This window comes from Capricornis sumatraensis, chromosome 8 (genome assembly GCF_032405125.1).
Source record: "Capricornis sumatraensis isolate serow.1 chromosome 8, serow.2, whole genome shotgun sequence".
In the NCBI taxonomy this organism is placed as follows: domain Eukaryota; kingdom Metazoa; phylum Chordata; class Mammalia; order Artiodactyla; family Bovidae; genus Capricornis; species Capricornis sumatraensis.
In genome coordinates this window covers 53,931,720-53,954,910 of record NC_091076.1, presented here as the reverse complement: position 1 = coordinate 53,954,910, position 23,191 = coordinate 53,931,720, and positions in this window count along the sequence as shown.

The following is a 23,191-nucleotide window of genomic DNA, read 5'->3' as shown; positions in this document are numbered from 1 at the left end:
CTATTAATTTGCTTAATTCTTATTCCAAAGATAAGGATAAAAAATGCATGTGTGTGTGTGTGTAAAGTTTTGTTCAGTCTTAGTCAAACAATTATAGTTGCTAAAACTAGGGAGTTTGAATCAATATACTATGTCATATTTTTATTGGTGTCTTTTCCTAATAACCTGGGCTTCCCTAGGGGCTCAGTGGGTAAAGAATTCATCCACATTGCAGGATACATAGGAGACAGAGAAGATCCAGGAGACATACATTTGACCCCTGGGTTGGGAAGATTCCCTGGAGGAGGAAATGGCAACCCACTCTATTCTTGCCTGAGAAATCCTATGGGCAGACGAGCCTGGCAGGCTATAGTCCATGGGTCACACACACACAAAATGTTGGACAGGACTGAGTGACTAAATACACATACACAATGATAACCTACCCCCGAGGCTGTAGCCTGACAAGAGGTGTAGGAAACAGGAAGAAGAAAAGAAAAGCAGGCCCCAGAAAGGGCCACAAAAAAAAAATTATAATTATTGATAAACTGGATGTTATAAGGCATGAGACTCTTGGAACAAGTCTAGAGGGAACAGATCATAGCCTTGAAAACAAGATATGATCCTAGGGTCAGAAAACCTGCCCCAGACTGTTTCTCAACTGGCATCTCAGAGTCACATGTTTTACGTTTCTGGTGGAAAATCTATAGGTAGGAATATTAGTGATAGTTGACTGATTTGTTATTGATTACTGTTTCTTAGTTACTCAATGGTTACCGATCATTTTGTTCTTTGGCCCTGAAGGCTACATGAGTTATAGGTTAACTCCCCACATATTCTTTCCTTCACTGCTGAAAATCTTTAGCTGGCTTGGATTCAGTTTTGGCACCTTCACCTTGGAGTGGTGTTGGTCCCCTGATCCTCGCTTTTCTCTGAAATCTTGTGTCTCCTTTCTCATTCTTGCGCCGTATCACACTTTTGGAAACCCTGCTTGTAGAGCTGGTCTCGACAAAAAGGTGTTTCTAAACTTGTTACAGTCGTATTTATTACACCAAAGTTAATATAAAAGTTGTACTGAAATAATGTTTACTGCCTATTGAAAGCCTGCAAATTCACAGAATTTATAGCTAAAATTTAAACTAGCTGACTTGCAAGATTTTTACAAAAAGGTATATCTTTAAATTCAATACACAAAAAAATTTGGTCTGAATGAAAGCTCTTATATCTTACAACAAAAGAAATAAAATAATTACACTTACGTGGCTATTCTTTATATCCAAAAGTGTTTTTAGTTTCTTATTAGTAGAGAGGATTTGCTTCTGTATAAATACTATTGCAAACATACACTAGCATGTATAGATATTTCATGTTCTTTTCTCATGGGACAAAAGGGGAAAAAAGATGAAATTTATTTTTAAATTGTATTTTGTTTCACAGTTAGTAATTAACAGTGGATAGAATTTGGGAATTTTGATTTCTCAAATCCTCTGATTGTAGATTCAGGTATTCCATGCACTTCAACTCCTGCTCAGATAGACTGCCATTCAAATTCAGAGGCTCTGAGCTTGTCTTCTATTGTATCTGTGGGCTGGAAAGAAAAAAAATAAAAGCCCAAAGTGAAAATTTGCAGTATTGTACTTTATTACTTTGCTATTATTATTATCATATTATCAGGGAATGTGGGATTCTCTGGTAACTCAGCTGGTAAAGAATCTGCTTGCAAAGCAGGAAACCCCAGTTTGATTTCCAGGGCCAGGAAGATTCTCTGGAGGAGGGATAGGCTACCCACTCCAGTATTCTTGGGCTTCCTTAGTATCTACAGTGTTCCTAGGTTCTTCAAACAATTTTCTTTGATGAGTTTTTCTTTTTACATTTTTTCTTATTCTTTGCAAAAATTCACACATATATTAAGTTTATATATTAGAAACTATTCAGAGAAATTTGAATAAACATTTTAGTAATGGTTTTGCTTGAATCTAATGTAACTATATTTCAAAACAGGTGTTTTCACTTTTTCAGTTTGTTTTAGAGAAGCTTCTCACTGACCTATATACTCTGCTATGTTTGATTACCTGTCTGTGCCATTGCTCAAATGAATCTCTCCTTTCTCTCATCAAGATCTTATGTAAGCGCTGCAATGTTTAAAAAATTGAGCCCAGTACTCATCTCTGAGCTTTTAGGGTTTTTTTTATTACTCTCATTTTTAGAGAACAATAGACTAATAAAGAAAGGTCAGCAAATTGAGAGGAACTTGGTTTCTAGGTCTGGGAGTATTATCATGCCTGAGTATTACTCAGGTGAGAAGAACCAGCCAGCTTCTAAGGTCCCTGTCAGCATGAAAATTCTGTGATGGCAAAGTACAACTAATACTACTATGAATGTATAGGCCTTAACCTTACCTCAACCACAGGAAGAACAAACCACTTGTATAAGAATGAATTTTCCAAAAAGAGAAAAATGAGGCACTCTACAATCAATATTTTAGAGCTCCTGGGGCCATGGTTCTCTTCCAAACCCCATGTCAGAGTTTTTATTCTAGTAAGAGACAATGACTTGGGCCCTAAGTGAAGCATTAGTAAGCAACACTTTTTAAAGATTAGAGAGGGCCACAAAAGTCAGAGGATAAATGCCTCATTTAGAGATTTTTTTTTCAAAAAATTATTGAGAGTACAAATCATTTTTGCATGAAAGCATTCTCTAGTTCATGAGGTCAGATAAATCTGTATACTCTCTACTTGCTTGCTTACAGAGAATCTTTCCCCTTTGACCTTGATTCATCAGGAGAAAATATGATACCCTAGAGGAGTCAAACATTGCTTCTGTTGATCTTGGCAGTTCTTTCTTTCTGATCCATCCTCACTAGCTTATACCTTCTATCATCATGCACAACTCATCTCCTGCATAACCTAAATTAACTGTTCTTTTTCCTTATCAAATGGCCCAACAGTTCCAGGTATAGAGATCACTTAATGAATAGGCTCACTATGATCCTAAAAATATCAGAATTAGACTTTCCAAATATTTAGCAGTCAATTGTTATTCAGTCACTCAGCCATGCCTGACTCTTTGTGACCCCATGGACTGTAGCACTCCAGGCTTCCCTGTCCTTTATCATCTCCCAGAGCTTGTTCAAACTCATGTCCATTGAGTCAGTGATGCCATCCAACAATTTCATCCTCTCAAGCCTCATTTTCACCTTGTCTTCAATCTTTCCCAGCATCAGGGTCTTTCCAGTGAGTTGACTCTTTGCATCAGGTGGCCAAAATACTGGAGCTTCAGCTTCAGAATTAGTCCTTCCAACAAATATTTAGGGTTGATTTCTTTGAGGATTGACTGGTTTGATCGTGCTATCCAAGGGATTCTCAAGAGTCTTCTCCAGCTGAGTTCAAAAGCCTCAATTCTTCAGTGCTCAGCCTTCTTTATAGTCCAAGGCTCACATCCATACATAACCACTAGAAAAAACATAGCTTTGACTATACAGACCTTTGTCAGCAAAGTGGTGTCTTTGTTTTTTTATACACTGTCTAGATTTGTCATAGATTTTCTTCCAAAGAGCACTCAGTGCTCTGAGGAAAATCTTTCACATTACTAAATGATACTTTTTTTTTTTAATTTTTAAAAACTCTTTGTCTCTGTCATTATAATTCATACAATTTTCTCAAATGTTACATGTTAGAAGTTTCTTTAATAGTTACCATACACCTATATCACTAGTGAGAAGTTAAAAAAATCAATTTAACATAAATGACATGGAATAAATGCACTTCTTACAATGCCAATACCACAATTTTGAGTGCATCTGCATTATTAAAAGTTGCTTACTTTAATATATCAGCTCCTTATATCTGATCTGTTTGTTGATGATTAAATACAGTATATTCATTAGCACTTGCACAAAAGCTCCTATAGCACTTAATACATTTTCTAAGTAAACTTTAATCACAAATTCTCACACTGTGTAAGATAATCCAGTTTTGTGAAAGCAGAGGAGATTTAAAAATGTTTAGGATGATGAAAAGGAAGGCTCTTTAAAAACTTGCAAGACAGTTGATAAGTTCAATTATATAGCAGCTAGTGAGCTCAGCAGTATCTCTTTATATACAGAACTGCTTACAGAAATGTCATAATTTATATATTTTACTAAAAATACATTACAGTGCATATTTGAAACCTTCACACAAGATTAAAATACACCAAGTTTATTTTAAAAGATTAACCTAGCAAGGAGTGTTGTCATTGTGAAAGATAAGTGGAACTAAAACCTATTTTAAAGTTTTATGAAAACATAATTAAAAATTCTCTCATTAATTCCACTCTCTGTCAGGTCTCTAACTCAGTTAAAATACATTAAATTTACTTTAAAATCAATAAAGTATTTTAAAAGTGTTTGCATTTTTTTTTTCTTGGCACAAAGTGAAAGTGGGATATATTTACTTTAACCTCCCTTAAACACCAATACCTAATATATTTCTAGGGCCCATGTACTCCCCCCCCAGTTCAGTCCAGTCACTCAGTCATGCCCAACTCTTTGCGAGCCCATGGACTGCAGCACGCCAGGCTTCCCTGTCCTTCAACAACTTCCAGAACTTGCTCAAACTCATTTCCATCAAGTCAGTGATGCCATCCAACCATTCATCCTCTGTCATACCCTTCTCCTTCTGCCTTCAATCTTTCCCAGCATCATTCTTTTCCAATGAGTTGGTTCTTTGCATCAGGTGGCCAAAGTATTGGAGCTTCAGCTTCAGCATCTGTCCTTCCAATGAATATTCAGGACTGATTTCATTCAGAATTGACTGGTTTGACCTCCTTGCAGTCCAAGGGACTCTTAAGAGTCTTCTACAGCACCGCAGTTCATCAATTCTTTGGTGCTCAGCTTTCTTTATAGTATAATCCTCACATCCATAATGACTACAGGAAAACCCATAGCTTTGACTAGACAGACTTTTGTTGTACTCCCCCTACCAAGTATTATTTTATTGAATAAATATTTCAAATTGTATGTTTCAATTATTTCCTTGACTCAATATGACAGTCTTGCCACTTGTTATTACTTGGGTTTACTTGGTACTGTTTTGTATCTCAAAGATATGTATTTATTTTCATAACTGTTCTAAGGATGTATATGTACCGCAATGTTATCATCACTGGAAAAGCATATAACCCACAAAATCAATAGGAATATGAAAGAAAAATTTTGTATGATTTCATTCCTATAAAGTATCTAAAGTAGTCAAAATCATGGAAAAAGAAAGTAGGAAGCTAGTTGCCAAAGCCTTTGCAGCAGACGCATGATGTTTAATGAGTATAGAGTTTCAGTTTTGCAAGATGAAAAAGTCTCAGAGATACATTGCAAACAATGTAAAATACTTAACCATACTAAACTGTACACTTAAAAATGATTAAGATGGAAAATGTAATGTTACATTTGTTTTCCCCCCTTGATTAAAGAAGAAAGGAAAGGAGAAAGAAGAAAGGGAGAGTGGAAGAAAAGAAGGATAGAAGAAAGAGTTCTCCTTGATGATTCTATTTTCTTCTCCTTGTCTACTGACATTTTTCCTCCTCTCCCCTTCATATTAAGTAGTTCTCCATAATGTCTGTTTCCTCATTGCTTTATTTTATCACAATCATTAACAACTCCAATTCAATTCACTGTCCTCTCTGAAATTTTTACTTCATGTTGTTAATTTCTTAAATTTTTTAAAATTTCCCTAATATAATTCCAAGGAAAGAATATGGTTGTCTCAGCTCATTCTTTTCATTGTACACATCATATTTAGTTGGTTATTTATTGAGGAACTACACCTGGCTCACGTGGCAAACTCTGATTTAGTAAACAGTATTCAGGTGAAATGATATGAATAGTCATTGTAGGGTTGTGTCTTAAGCAGTGAGTAAGCAAGGTTTCTCAGAATATATTGCATGCAGCTGCAATGACCTTAAAATTGATAGATGGTATTCACCTGCTCTTTTCTAGTTGATCCTCTTGAAAGTGAAACTGACACTCACTCAATTGTGTCCAACTGTTTGTGACCCCATGTATTATACAGTCCATGAAATTCTATAGGCCAGAATACTGGACTGGGTAGCCTTTCCCTTCTCCAGGGGATTTTCCCAACCCAGGGATCGAACCCATGTCTCCTGCACTGCAGGTGGATTGTTTACCAGCTGAGCCACAAGGGAAGCCCAAGAATACTGGAGTGGGTAGCCTAAGCTTTCTCCAGTGGATCTTTCCCACTCAGGAATTGAACAGGGGTCTCCTACAATGCAGGCAGATTATTTACCAACTGAACTATCAGGGAAGCCATGGTCAATTTCATTTGTTTTTATCTCAAAATTTTTTATACCTCAATGCTTCCCACAAGAAAGTATATTATTCCTCAATTATCCATTTTTCTTCTCCCTTTCATATACAATGTACAAATATTCACATAAATATATAAGCCAAAGGTAAAAAAATATTGATTTTTCACTTTAGTATTTATGGTGCCTAACCAGACACAGAAAAATGCTTGAATAATATCTGCTAACGTCTATCCATTGGGCTTCCCAAATGGCTCAGTGATAAACAATCCATCAGCAATGCAGGAGCTGCAGGAGATGCAGGTTTGAAGCCTGAGTTGTGAACATCCCCTAGAGGAGGGCATGGCAATCCACTCCCATATTTTTGCCTGGAGAATCCCATGGACAGAGGAGCTGACAGGTTATAGTCTATAGGGTTGCAAGAGTCGGACATGACTAAAGTGACTTAGCATGCATGCATTCATCAGTCCATTGCAAAATCATTGAATGCAAATATAATTGGTAAGGGGAGCCTGTATATGAAAAAAATCATGATATCTGTTCAGCCTTGCCTATAATAATCATTGTGATTTCTGGAATTTTAGCAGCTGTACTGGGTCATAACTCGCAAACAATCTTTCAGAGAAGGCAATGGCACCCCACTCCAGTACTCCTGCCTGGAAAATCCCACGGGTGGAGGAGCCTGGTAGGCTGTAGTCCATGGGTGTCACAAAGAGTCAGACATGACTGAGCGACTTCACTTTCACTTTTCACTTTTATGCATTGGAGAAGGAAATGCCAGCCCACTCCAGTGTTGTTTTTGCCTGGAGAATCCCAGGGATGGCAGAGCCTGGTGGGCTGCCATCTTTGGGGTTGCACAGAGTCAGATATGACTGAAGCGACGCAGCAGCAGCAGCAGCAGCACATCATAAGGCACAGGCTTTACAGCACACTCTTCTAAATCTAGGACACAGTCTTTACAGGACACTGTCCTACTAAATCTACATCATAAGACACAGACTTTATAGGGAGACTGTTCTACTAAATCTACATCGGAGGACACAGCCTCTACAGTACACTCTTCTACTAAATCTATGCCATAGCACACAGCGTTTACAGTACACTCGTCTACTAAATCTACGTCATAGGGCACAGCCTTTACAGTACACTCATACTAAATCTACATCATAAGACACAGCCTTTACAGTACACCCATACTAAATCTACGTCATAGGGAACAGCCTTTACAGTACGCTCTTATACTAAATCTACATCAGAGGATACAGCCTCTACAGTACTCTTATACTAAACCTACATCATAGGACATAGCCTCTACAGTACACTCTTATACTAAATCTATGTCATAGGGCACAGCCTTTATAGTACACTCTTATACTAAATCTACGTCATAAGACACAGCCTTTACAGTACACTCATACCAAATCTACGTCATAGGGAACAGCCTTTACAGTACACAGTGCTGCTAAATCTACATCATAAGACAGCCGTTACAATACACCTCTGCACAAATCAGCCCATATTTGCATCTGTATAACCCAGATGGGGCTCATGCCAGCTCAGGTCCTCTTGGGAGTCTTCATGCTTTTAATCCTCTTTGCCTGTCTCCATCCACTTCTGTCAGTAAGGACCTGCAAAATTCCCCTCAGGCACAGAGCCCACCTCTTCAAAAAGGGGATTTTTGTAGCCTTCAAAGCTCACATCATGAGTCTGTATGTTCAGGGTCACAGCCCATATCAGGAGCTTGTGTAACAACCTGTATCTTTTGCTATGGGCACTTAAACTGCTATTCTGGTCTCAGTTGCATAACAGGCCTTGCTCACAAGCAGGGACCTGCAGTCTCGTAATGTTCTACAACCTTTGTCTCAGTGAGGAGTGAGTGGTTATAGATGCAAACCCTTCTATTTTATCCCTGGAACAAATGATGCCCTCCACCCCTGTGTCCCAGAGTAGCAAAAGCCATGCTGCCAGCTGTTCCTCTTGCTTTTGCTGTAACTGCTTACCCAAGTCGACCAACTCTACCTGTATATATAGTCAATACGTTGTGAACTCAGTCACATTGTGGGCCCCCTGAAGATGTCCCCCCTGAGCCATAGACTGCTCATGTTTCACTTTCTGCTGTACAACAGGCCTCACTGCCAAGCAGGGACCTGCAGTCTCACAATGTTCATTGTTATCATCTCTCATTACCCCATAGACTGAGGCACTGGGTCCGTATCTTGCTTCAGCATACATATGCATGGTTCCAACTCTTCTTTTCATCTGTCTCTGCACTTCATGCGCTTGAGTAACATCATGGAGAGCACTATTCATATTGGCCTTCAGAGGTTAGGAAAACCCATCTCATGGTGCCAGTGGCGGTACATGGCATGCTGCTGCTGCTGCTGCTAAGTCGCTCCAGTCGTGTCCGACTCTGTGCGACCCCATAGACAGCAGCCCACCAGGCTCCGCCGTCCCCGGGATTCTCTAGGCAAGAACACTGGAGTGGGTTGCCATTTCCTTCTCCAATGCATGAAAGTAAAAGTGAAAGTGAAGTCGCTCAGTCATGCCCGACTCTTAGCGACCCCATGGACTGCAGCCTACCAGGCTCCTCCATCCATGGGATTTTCCAGGCAAGAGTACTGGAGTGGGTTGCCATTGCCTTCTCCGGGTACATGGCATAGTATCTGAAAAATGGGAACTCACCTCCTGTAATGCCTTTTCAGTATTATCCTGTGATCTGTCCATTGTCTCCCAGTCTTCAACTGGGGCCCACACTGAAAGTACTGTGGCCACCAGGTCCCACATACTATGTGGTGTCCCCTGACTTCCTCCATCTGCTGGAGTCTCAGGCTCCCCTTCCTGCCGGGTATCCCATCAACTATGCTGATTATCTCGCTGTATCTCACTGTTCACTGAACCCTGTGTAGGCAATGTGTGAATGGGGAAACTGGAAGCAAATCTGAGGAGCCGTAGGAACTGCAGACATGTTTATTTGCAGCAGCAAGGCATGTATGCTTTACTCTTGTGGTTGACCTAGCAGACAAAGCCTTAATCCAGCCATAATGTAGCCATATCTCACACATAACACAGCCATACGTGGCCTTAATGCAGCCTTGATGTGAACTTAACACAGCCTTAACAGAGACATAATACAGCCTCAAGGGCTTTTTAGGTGTAGCTTATATAGGTTTATAGAACAAAAGTGGCCTGTGGCCAAGTGGGTACATTGTGACACACATATGCAGTCCTATAAGTGATCTCAGTTGTTACATAACAATGTATTTACCAAATGTGGGGTGAAAGCAAGAGGCCTTGTGGTGAGAGAATCTGGCCACTGCCATCTTGGGTAATTTGCTCTTTCCCTACAGTGGGTGACTCCTTTGTTTATTTTGCATGTCATAATGATAGCTCTGAGTACATCATCAAGAATATGTAACTTGTTTATCTTTCATTTGCCAGTATTGCAGATTTTCTCCACCCATTTTTTTTTTTTTTAATCTCTTTACAGAGACTCATGAAAACCTCCTGACTTTTTATCCCATTAGATTTTATTTTACTCTCTTTGGTAACTAATAGACACCTGTAAGTAAAGATAGTTTGTTCTTTTTATTTTAACATGATAAATGTGTCGGCTTATAGTTTGAAAGTCCACTGTTGCAAGTCCAGAGAAGTGAGATATTTTTTCTTATTTTTATCATAAAGCCAGTTACCAGTCCCTCCTCATCCCCAATAACAAAAATACAGGCTATATTTACTGAATCTAAGTCCATATAAATGTACTTTTTATTTCATGCAAGTGTTTTCAGATTTTAATTAATCTAGATAAAAACTATAAGTTTCAAGTCTTCCTTCTACCATATTTAGACATGTAAACTTGAAATAGCTATTTCACTACTGTGCTCCCATTTATGCATTTGTAACTTTCCCTGTTGGCCTTTCCAAGTGAAAAACACAATTCTCTGACATTGACAACCCAATATTACTTTTGACCACAAATTATAGAATCTTCATCTACTTCATAAAGTCATCAGTTTTCTGGGCCAAAAAGTTTGGGATAAAAAATTGGACACAGTTTTCACTGCAGACCAAAAGATATTTGCAGTTGAGAAGTATCTATGAGAAATTAAACCAAATTATTTCTCCTTTTGTGCTTGTACACTTTGATGGTTACAATATAAACTTGCCCAAGAGAGACCTATCTTCATTGGAATTCAATCTCTTTACGCAGAGATGGCAGCTCATTTTGTATTGATCTAATGTATACTTTGAAAAGATGTAGGACTGGTTTTCTATCAAACAAATCTTTTTGAGTTCTGAATCCTTTTAGATATTAATATTGACTCACTTGGCAAAGATGGGACTTAACCTGGCTTACTTTTGTAAGTGTATAACACACTTTCTCTTTCAAGAGAATATTTCTACTTGATCCCCTAAACAATGAAAACACTAAAGAGCATAACACAACATGTGCTTTGCTTACTAACAGTCCCTCAAAATTGAGTAAATGCAGCACGCCTGGATAAGCTAAATGCATTTTTTAACTTCTATGATGATCTGTCATTTTAAATATATTGTCTTTTAGTTGCCTTTATCTATAGCACCCCCCCTTCACTCAGTCTCTGTAACTGAGATTTATATTTCAGCATGCTCTCTGAAGCAATTTCCCATGGTTTCATACAGACCCTCAAGCTCCAAACATTATGAAGATTTTCCCATATACATTATAAACCTCTCTGCAGCACAGCTGTAAATCATCATAATTTTGTTATGTCACATCTGCAGGTGATAGAAACAATAAAAAAGAGACCAAGAAAAGGCTCATGCTACGTTTTAGCAAATTATTTCTGAACAGTTTGACAGCTCTGTAAAGTTTTAAGGAATGTGCTCATTCTCTTCTTCTCACACTATTTTACCAGCACTTTATCTCACATAGCACGTGAATACAGTGAAAAATCACCTGGAACCTCTACTCTCTTCCTATGCCTGTTTATGTCACTCTTATCAAACTTATAAACATATAACTATGTTAGAAAAAAACTTGGCAAATGAGAGGATCCTACATGATACCACAGCCCTAACACAATTATTGTTTATATTTCTGTATCATTTCTCTTCTAGACTTTATGTGAATAACTGCTTTGTCAGTCACAAATTGAATGCTCAAATGTTTACTTTGACATCTTTACTGGACATTACACTATATGCATGTTTTAAATGGTATTATATTCATAATTGGCCTTCTCAGGTGGTTCAGTGAGTAAAGAACCTGACTGCAATGCAGGAGACACCAGAGATATAGGTTTGATCCCTGAGTCAGGAAGACCCCCCTGGAGGAGGGCATGGAACCCACTCCAGTATTCTTGCCTGGAGAATCCCATGGACAGAGGAGACTTGCAGGCTACAGTCCATGGGGTCGCTAAGAGTCGGACACAACTGAGCACAGCACAGCACAGCACATATACATAATTAATTATCTTTTACAATAATTTTAACTTCTTTGATCATTACTTTAATGCAATACTAATAAAATGCTAGGCAAAACATATGACTTGTTTCACGGATTTTGAAATACATCCAAAAATGTCACAAGAATTTTTATTGCCTCATGCTGCGCTCTATATGACAAATCAAGTTCATGTATTCTCATGAGCACTAGAATTAAATTTTCCATATTTAGTGAGTATAAATTGTATCTCATTTAAATGCACACTTATTTCACAGTTTATCAAAATTTTCTATATATTCTCAGCACTTTTTCCTTTTTTGCCGATTTAAGTATTCATTTCTTAATATTATTCTGTAAAATTTTGTATATCTTTTATATAATGACTATGCTAAACTTTTGCCAATTTCTTGAAATAATTTTCCTAGACTGTTTGAATAACAGAACAATTATCTTTGAAGAATTTTATATTTTAAGTAGTTGATCAGAAATTTTTCCTTTAATCTTTCAATGATTCTTAGAAACATAGTTCAATTTTATTTTGTCTATAAATTTTGCTAAATCTAAGATACTTTTAGGACAAATAGGTTATTGGAGGGTACTAGGATTTTGTATAACAAATATCTTAATATGTTAGAAATATGCTGGAGCTAATGATATAATTGAATCCTTTAATTTGCTCTGCATTCTAAATTGCTACTTAGTCAAGGATGTTATCACTTCTTACTGAAATTCAAGAAATCATTTATGTAAATTAATACTTTCATAAGCCTGTGCTAATTAAAATTATTGGTTTACACCAAAGAATCCCTGCCTAATGAGTGCCATTGTTTGGTAAAGAATCTGGCTGCTGATGCAGAAGATTCAAGAGAGGTGGGTTCCATCCCTGGGTCGGGGATATCCCCTGGAGTAGAAAATGGCAACCTACTCCAGTAATCTTGCCTAAAAAATTCCATGGACAGAGGAGCTTGGAGGACTATAGCATATGGGATCACAAACAGTCACACACGACTTAATGACAGAGCATGCATGCATACATACAAAAAACTGCAACCGTGTAGAAGGCTAGAGAACTCTATCCTATAGAATTTCCACCCCCCAGTCCCCACCTCCCTACCCAACCTCCCATTTCCCCAACATACAGACCCTGTCAAAAGCCAGGTTCAGTTCAGTTCAGTTCAGTTGCTTAGACATGTCCAAATCTTTGCAACCCCATGAACTGCAGCATGCCAGGCCACCCTGTCCATCACCAACTCCCAGAGTTTACCCAAACTCATGTCCACTGAGTCAGTGATGTCATCCAACCATCTCATCCTCTGTGATACCCTTTTCTTCCTGCCTTCATTTTCCTAACCTCAGGGTTATTTCAAATGAGACAGCTCTTTGCATCTTGTGCCCAAAGCGTTGGACTTTCAGCTTCAGCATCAGTCCTTCCAAATATCACTCATATTGATCTCCTTTAGGATGGACAGGATAGATTTCCTTGCAGTTCAAGGGACTCTCAAGAGTCGTCTCCAACACCACAGTTCAAAGCCTCAATTCTTTAGTCCTCAGCTTTCTTTATAGTCCAACTGTCACATTCATACATGACTACTGGAAAAACCATAGCCTTGACTAGATGGACTTTTGTTGGCAAAGTAATGTCTTTGCTTTTAAATATGCTATCCAGGTTGCTCATAGCTTTTCTTCCAAGGAGCAAGCGTCTTTTAATTTCATGGCTGCAGTCACCATCTGCAGTGATTTTGGAGCCCAAAAAAATTGTCAGCCATTGTTTCCATGTTTCCCATCTACTTGCCATGAAGTGATGGGACCAGATGCCATGATCTTAGCTTTCTTAATGTTGAGATTTAAGCCAACTTTTTCACTCTCTACTTTCACTTTCATCAAGAGGCTCTTCAGTTCTTCACTTTCTGCCATAAGCGTGGTATCATCTGGCATATCTGAGGTTATTGATATTTCTCTCAGCAATCTAGATTCCAGCTTGGGTTTCATCCTGCTTGGCATTTCTCATGATGTACTCTGCATAAAACTTAAATAAGAAGGGTGACAATATACAGCCTTGACATATTCCCTTTGCTATTTGGAACCAGTCTGTTGTTCCATGTCCAGTTGTAACTGTTGCTTCCTGACCTGCATACAGATTTCTCAAGAGGCAGGTCAGGTGGTCTGTTATTCCCATCTCTTTCAGAATTTTCCACAGTTTATTGTGATCCAAACAAAGGATTTCATATAGTCCATAAAGCAGAAATAAATGTTTTTCTGGAACTCTCTTGCATTTTTGACGAACCAATGGATGTTGGCAAGTTGAGCTCTGTTTCCTCTGCCTTTTCTAAAACCAGTTTGAACATCTGGAAGTTCATGGTTCACGTACTGCTGAAGCCTGGCTTGGAGAATTTTGAGCATTACTTTACTAGCGTGTGAAATGAGTGCAATTGTCTCGCAGTTTGAGCATTCTTTAGCATTGCCTTTCTTTGGGATTGGAATGAAAATTGACTTTTCTAGTCCTGTGGCTACTGCTGAGTTTTCCACATTTGCTGGCATATTGAGTGCAGCACTTTCACAGCATCATCTTTCAGGATTTGAAATAGCTCAACTGGAATTCCATCACCTCCACTAGCTTTGTTCACCATGATGCTTTCTAAGGCACACTTGACTTCACATTCCAGGATGTCTGGCTCTAGGTGAGTGATCACACCATCATGATTATCTAGGTTGTGAAGATCTTTTTTGTACATTTCTTAGGTATATTCTTGCCACCTCTTCTTAATATCTTCTGCTTCTGTTAGGTGCATACCATTTCTGTCCTTTATCAAGTCCATCTTTGCGTGAAATGTTCCTTGGTATCTCTAATTTTCTTGAAGAGATCTCTCATCTTTCCCATTCTATGTTTTCAAGTTTCTTTGCACTGAACACTGAGGAATGCTTTCTGATCTCTCCTTGCTATTCTTTGGAACTCTGCATTCAGTTGGGTGTATCTTTCCTTTTTTCCTTTGCTTTTGGCTTCTCTTCTTTTCACAGCTATATGTAAGTCCTCCTCAGACAGACATTTTGATTTTTTGCATTTATTTTTCTTGGGGATGGTCTTGATCTCTCTCTCCTGTGCAATGTCATGGACCTCCGTCCATAGGTCATCAGGCATTCTATCATATCTAGTGCCTTAAATCTATTTCTCACTTCCACTATGTAAACGTAAGGGATTTGATTTAGGTCATACCTGAATGCTCTAGTGGTTTCTCCTACTTTCTTCAACTTAAGTCTGACTTTGGCAATAAGGAGTTCATGATCTGAGCCACAATCAGCTCCCAGTCTTATTTTTCCTGACTGTATAGAGTTTCTCCATCTTTGACTGCAAAGAATATAATCAATCTGATTTTGGTGTTGACCATCTGGTGATGTCCAAGTGTAGAGTCTTCCCTTGTGTTGTTGGAAGAGGGTGTTTGCTATGAACAGTGCGTTCTCTTGGCAAAACTCTATTAACTTTCTCCTTGCTTCATTCTGTACTCCAAGACCAAATCTGCCTGTTACTGCAGGTGTTTCTTGATGTCCTACTTTTGCATTCTAGTCCCCAATAATGAAAATGACATCTTTTTTGGGTGTTAGTTCTAGATGGTCTTGTAGGTCTTCATAGAAAATTTCAACTTCAGCTTCTTCAGCATTACTGGTAGGGGCATACACTTGAATTACTGTGATATTGAATGATTTGTCTTGGAAATGAACAGAGATCATCCTGTCATTTTTGAGACTGCATCCAAGTACTGCATTTCAGACTCTTTTGTTGACCATGATGGCTATTCCATTTCTTCTAAAGGATTCTTGCCCACAGTAGTAGATATAAGGGTCATCTGAGTTAAATTCACCCATTCCAGTCCATTTTAGTTCTCTGATTTCTAACATGTTGACATTCACCCCTGCCATCTCCTGTTTGAACACTTTCAATTTGCCTTGATTCATGAACCTGACATTCCAGGTTCCTATGCAATATTGCTCTTTACAGCATCAGACCTTGCTTCTATGAACAGTCACATCCACAGCTGAGTGTTGTTTTTGCTTTGGCTCCATCTCTTCATTCTTTCTGCAGTTATTTCTCCACTGTTCTCCAGTAGCATATTGGGCACCTACTGACCTATGGAGTTCATCTTTCAGTGTTCTATCTTTTTGCCTTTTCATACTGTTCATGACATTCTCAAGGTAAGAACACTGAAGTGGTTTGCCATTCCCTTCTTCAGTAACCACACTTTGTCAGAACTGTTTACCATGACCTGTCCATCTTGGGTGGCCCTATATGGCATGACTTATTTTCACTGAGTTAGACAAGGCTGTGGGCCATGTGATTAGATTGGTTAGATTTCTGTGATTGTAGTTTCAGTCTGTCTACCCTCTGATACCCTCTCTCAGTGCCTACCATCTTACTGGGGTTTCTTTTACTTTGGACATGGGGTATCTCCTCACGGCTACCTCTACAGACCTAGGACATGAGGTTTCTCCTCTTAGCCACTTGCTGCTCCCTTTTCTCACTTTAATAAAATTCTGCTACACAAAAGCTCTTGAGTGATCAAGCCTGGTCCCTGGTCCCGAAGCTAAATCCTTTTCTTCAGAGATCATGAATCCAACACTGTTCACCATAAACTATCTGGACCCTGACATAGAACAATACATGAAGGTTGCAGCAGCCATTCAGAATGCAATCCAGTGATACTGTGTCATCTATGATAAACAAAAAAAAAGAAAAGAAAAAAGAAAGAAAAAAACTACTGCTCAGACATCACTCGTTTATTTTTGAAGAGGTTAGGTAGAATTGAATCCAGCAAGGAACCAAGACCTGTGTTGTGAGGGTCAGGTGTGCATGAACTGCAGCTCGACCTCCATCTCCTGTTGCTGACAGTCCTGAGCTCTCCCATCTCCCACCTTCTCTCCCTCCTCCATAAGTAACTCTTCTTGCCTGTTCACTTCATGCCAGCCCCTATAGGCCAGCTGTTGTACTGTACTACTGTATTTTCAAGGTACTGCACTGTAAAATTAAAGATATTTTATTTTCTGTTTGTTTTTTTATGTATTCCTTGTATGAAAAGTATTATAAACCTGTTACAGTACTATATAGCTGATTGTGTTCATTGTGTTCCTAGGCTAACTGTAAGATTTATAAACATATTGGACTCAGGAACATGCGCTTCAAAGAGAACTTATTTGTATATAAAGAATTTACTGTATCATTATTGTCAGATAAGCCTCTTTTCTGCTTACCCATCATAATGACATTAATTAGCTTGCTTGTCTTGACGTGAAAAGTTCTCCTTTAAAATCTATATCTCTCCCAACCTACACACGGACATATATGTACCTTCCAGTGATTTTTTTCTGTTTCTTCCCTTTTTCCATATCCTGACTCTTCATCTCCAAGTAAACCCACTCTCACCATCACAGAGAATCTTCAGCTTCTGCATCCTCCTCATCTTTATCTTACTTTCTTTCCTCAGAAGGTCTGGATTAGGAAATTCATATCGATTTACAATCACAATAAATGCATGGAAGTCTCTGTCTTAATGTGAGCTGCTCTAACAATGTCATAGACTGGGTGTCTTAAATAGTAAGTATTAATTTCACATAGTTCTAGAGGCTAGAAGTCTGATATCAGACTGCCAGCATGGTTGGATTCTAGCGAGAGAGCCCTCTTCCTGTTTCACAAGTGGCCACCTTATTTTCTGTGCACTCATTTGACAGAGGAGGACATCATAATTCTTGTGCCTTTTCTTACAAGGACACTGACAGCAATCATGATGTGATGGTCTGATTAATTTTCAAAGGCTTCACCTACAAATACCATCACATTGGGATTTGGAGATTCTACATATGAATTTTATGGGGACCTGAAGCTGGTTTTATAGAAGGCAGAGGAACCAGAGATCAAATTGCCAACATCCGCTGGATCATCGAAAAAGCAAGAGAGTTCCAGAAAAATATCGATTTCTGCTTTCTTGACTATGCCAAAGTCTTTGACTGTGTGGATCACAAGAAACTGTGGAAAATTCTGAAAGAGATGGGAATATCAGACCACCTGACCTGCCTCTAGAGAAATTTGTATGCAGGTCAGGAAGTAACAGTTAGAAATGGACATGGAACAACAGACTGGTTCCAAATAGGAAAAGGAGTACATCAAGGCTGTATATTGTCACCCTGCTATTTCACTTTTATGCAGAGTACATCATGAGAAACGCTGGACTGGAAGAAGCACAAGCTGGAATCAGGATTGCCAGGAGAAATATCAATAACCTCAGATATTCAGATGAGACCACCCTTATGGCAGAAATTGAAGAGGAACTAAAAAGCCTCTTGATGAAATTGGAAGTGGAAAGTGGAAAAGTTGACTTAAAACTCAACATTCAGAAAACAAAGATCATGGCATCTGGTCCCATCACTTCATGGCAAATAGATGGGGAAACAGTGGAGACAGTGTCAGACTTTATTTTTGGGGCTCTAAAAATCACTGCAGATGGTGACTGCAGTTATGAAATTGAAAGACGCTTACTCCTTGGAAGAAAAGTTATGAGCAACATAGATAGCATATTTAAAAGCAGAGACATTACTTTGCCAACAAAAGTCCATCTAGTCAAAGCTATGGTTTTTCCAGTGGTCATGTGTGTGAGAGATGGACTGTGAAGAAAGCTGAGCACCGAAGAATTGATGCTTTTGAACTGTGGTGTTGGAGAAGACTCCTGAGAGTCCCTTGGACTGCAAGGAGATCCAACCAGTCCATTCTGAAGGAGATCAACCCTGGGATTTCTTTGGAAGGAATGATGCTAAAGCTGAAGCTGCAGTACTTTGGCCACCTCATGCGAAGAGTTGACTCATTGGAAAAGACTCTGATGCTGGGAGGGATTGGGGGCAGGAGGAGAAGGGGACGACTAAGGATGAGATGGCTGGATGGCATCACTGACTCGATGGACATGAGTCTGAGTGAACTCTGGGAGTTGGTGATCAACAGGGAGGCCTGGCGTACTGCAATTCATGGGGTCGCAAAGAGTTGGACATGACTGAGTGACTGAACTGAATTGAACTGAACATTCAATTGAGCTTCCCATGTGGCACAGTGGTAAAGAGACTTCCTGCAATATACTAGCGATAGGAGCTTTGGGTTCAATCTCTGAGGCAGGAAGATCCCCTGGAGGAGGGAATGGCAATCTACTTCAGTATTCTTTCTTGGAAAATCCCATGGACAGAGGAGTCTGGAGGGCTACAGTCCAGGATCTCTAAGAATTAGACATGACTGAGTGGCTGAGAAGCAGCAAACATTCAATCCGTAGCATTATGACTCATCTCAGATGAGTTAGGTCTGACTTGTTAATAGGAAACAGTTAGGAAGTTGTACTAACCTCAAACTCAAAAGGTACATACAGCTTTATTACTATCTCCGACTTTTCTTTCATTGTTGAATGAGTTTTAATTTTCTTCTACCATGACACAGTATTGCATAAACACCAAAGGCCTATAATGAAACAGTCAGAAATTTAATTCCATACTATCCATACTGTTTTCCATACAAATTTTAATTCCACACAAATTTAATGATAACTTTGTACTTAGTAACTTATGACCTTGAGTAATTTCATCTTTTAGCTTTTTTTTTTTTTGCTTAATTTACAAAATGGGCAATAATATTGCCTTCATAAAGTTATGAAGGTGAAAAGTGTATCCATGATTCCCTAGTGCTATATCTGACATATGAGAGGTGCTCATTAAGGGTTATTTCCCTTTAAACAGGAAAATGGTTGAGTAGATGTGTAAATACAAAATGTCAATATCTGAATTTCTCTTTGAGTCTCTAGAATCATGTGTTTTATTAAACAGATTTATTTGATGTGTACTATACGCCAAACACTATGCAAGATCTTGGAAATATGGGTATAAAATTGACCAGTAGGAGATATGATTTATATCTTCTTGAAGTGACAGGCAAAGGAGAAAAGGAAAAATACACCCACCTGAATGTAGAGTTCCAAAGAATAACAAGGACAGATAAGAAGAACTTCTTAAGCAAACAACCCCCCCCCCCCAAAAAAAAGAACAAAAAGAAAAGGTAGGGGAAACAATAGAAAGGAAAAGACTAGAGATTTCTTCAAGAAGATTAGAGATACCAAGGGAACATTTCATACAAAAATTGGCACACTAAAGGACAGATACAGTATGAATCTAACAGAATCAGAAGATATTTAGAAGAACTGGCAAGAATACACAGAAGAACTATACAAAAAAGATCTTAATGACCCAGATAACCATGATGGTGTGGTTATCTCATTCACTTAGAGCCAGACATTCTGGAGTCCAAAATCAAGCATCACTGTGAACAATGCTAGTAGAGGTGATGGAATTCCAGCTGAGCTATTTCAAGTCTTAAAATTTGATGCTGTGAAAATCCTGCACTCAATATGCCAGCTAATTTGGAAAACTCAGCAGTGACCACGGGACTAGAAAAGGTCAGTTTTCATTTCAATCTCAAAGAAGGGCAATGCCAAACAATGTACAAACTACTATACAATTGCACGCATTTCACAGGGCAGCAAGGTAATGCTCAAAATCCTTCAAGCTAGAAAAAAACAATACATGAACAGAGAACTTCCAATGTACAAGCTGGATTTAGAAAAGACAGAGGAACCTGAGCTCAAAATGCCAGCATCCACTGAATTATAGAAAAAGCAAGGGAATCCGAGAAAAACATCTACTTTTGCTTCATTAACAATGCTAAAGCCTTTGACAGTGAGGATCACAACAAACTGGAGAATTCTTCAAGAGACAGAAATACCAACCACCTTACATGTCTCCTGAAAAGCATATAAAGAAGCATGTCAAGAAACAACAGTCAGAACAGAATGTGGAACAACAAACTGGCTCAGAATTGGAAAAGGATTATGTCAAAACTGTATATTGTTACCCCACTTAGTTAACTTAGATGCAGAGTATATCATGTGAAATGCCCAGCTGGATTTACCACAAACTGGAATCAAAATTCCTGGAAGAAATATCGATAACCTCAAATTTGCAGATGACACCACCTTAATGGCAGAAAGTGAGAGGAACTAAAGAGCCTCTTGATGAAGGTTAAAGAAGAGAGCCTAAAAGCTAATTTAAAACTCAACATTCAATAAACAAAGATCATGGCATCTGGTCCCATCACTTCATGGCAAATAGAAAGGGAAAAATGGAGACAGTGAAAGGATTTATTTTCTTAGGCTCCAAAAATCACTGGAGGTGTTGACTGCAGCCATGAAATTAAAAGGCTCTTGCTCCTTGGAAGCAAAGCTATGACAAACCTAAGCAGTGTATTAAAAAGCGGAGCCATCAGTTTACTGCCAAAGTCCATCTAGTCAAAGCTATGGTTTTTCCAGTAGTCATGTATGGATGTGAGAGTTCAACCATAAAGAAGGCTGAATGCTGAAGAATTGATTCCTTCAAACTATGATGCTAGAGGAGACTCTTGAGAATCCCTTGGCTAGTAAGGAGAAAAGTAAAGGAAATCAACCCTGAATATTAGTTGGAAGCACTGATGCTGAACTTCCAATACTGTGGTCATCTGATGTGAAGAGCCAGCTCATTGGAAAATACCCTGATGCTGGAAAGCAGGAGAAAGGAGCAACAGAGGATGAAATGGTTGGAAGGCATCACTGACTCAATGAATCTGACTTTGAGCAAACTCTGGGAGATAATGAAGGACAGAGAAGTCTGGGTTGCTCTAGTCCATGGGGTCACAAAAAGTCGGACACAACTGGGCAACTGAACAACAGCAAAATCTTACAGTTCATTTCAAGTAGACACTAAAGAAACAGCTATTTGAGTTTACTGCTATAGCATTCTGATAGTCTCTAACATGAGAAGATAGTAAAGGGACAATTCCATTTGTTTAATTTTTCTAATTTCTGTCTTTTTACTGATGATATTCTCTATCTGATAATACATTGTCATCATGGCTTTCTTTCTTTCTTTTTTTTTTTTTTTACTTTATTAACTTTTTTTTTTTTTTTGCTTTTTGGATGTTTATAATGGCTGTTTTGAAGTCTTTGTCTTATTATTCTGATTTCTGGTCTGTCACAGGCAGTATCTTCAACTGTTTAATTCCCTCTGTTTACGGAATAATAGTACCCTTTTATTTTCATTTCTAATGAGCGGCGTGTTTTGTTGTTTTTGTTGTTGTTATAAACTAGTTATTTCAAAGGGTACATTACAGCAACCCTGGATACTGATCCTTCAAGACTCTGGGATTTGATTTTGTTGTTGTTTGTTCATTTACTTGTTTATTTACAAGGCTGGACTATTTCACTGACATTTATCTTCTGTCTCCTCAGTGTGAACCAGCTGGTATCACCCCACAAAGAGCACACTTGGGAATGCACACAGTCAGGCTGGGATGGTTCAGTTTCAATAGGACTGTCTTTGTCTCTCTCTTATGCAGATATCTCTGTTAAACCAACTCCCTTTTTTGGTATCCCCTCAGCTTTATAAGCTGCATTAATTGCCCCAGTGAATGCTCTGTTTTTGTTATAAAGTTATAAATTACTGCAAGTCTGACTTAGTCAAACTGGGGTCCTTTTGAAGAGGTATTTCTTTCAGGAAGTCTTTGTAACTTGTTCTGAACTCAGAAGGACTATTCTTAGCAGTCTCTTTCCTTAGTTCTCCCTGGTAAATTAGCTGACCTTTGGTCTAGCTTGTTGCTCTTAATTGTGTACTATCAAAGTGTATATTGTTTCTAAATGTACCCTTAGGCTTGAAATCCTCCACAATATTGCAAATAATCTGGGTCTTCTAGAGAGAGCTTTTTCAAAGATTGTTTTGGTAGTATATCTTCTATCAAAATCTGTGAACCCCTACTCTAGGGCTTGGAATGGAGACTGTGGCCTGCTTCTCCTGCAGGGATGCCCTTGATACATTAGCAGAACACTGGGATTGGGCACTGTCCTCTTTTTTTTTTTTTTTCCTTTTAGGCTTACATCTCCTATGAAGTTGTCTCTAGCCCTATAAATTGGGTATGAGTGGAGGAAGATTGCCTTCAATATTTGGCCACACTTGCCAGGAATGGAATAATTCCTTTAATTTGGAGTCAGGGAGTGGGAAATGAGAAATGCCGGCAGCCTGCCTTTCCAAGTGAGATAGTGAAATAGCCTATCTCTTGTCCAGGGGCTGAGGAAAAGATGGGCTCCTTTTCTTGATCGCACATATCTAAATTAGAGCTCTCGTTATCTTGGCCAATTGGACAGGATCTAGGAAGGTGTTGCTGGTCAAATTCTTAGCTTTATCTGCCCGCTGAAACTGAATAAAAACTATGGAGATAGAATTTGGAGGTAATAGAAAGGTGGCTTTAATTCTTAACTGGTGAAGTAGGTTCATACCTCAAGAACAGTGTCTCCCCTCCATGAGGAGTCTCTCTGTGTGTGTTAAGTCACTTCAGTCATGTCTGTCCATGGGATTCTCCAGGCAACAATACTGGAGTGGGTTGCCAGGCCCTCC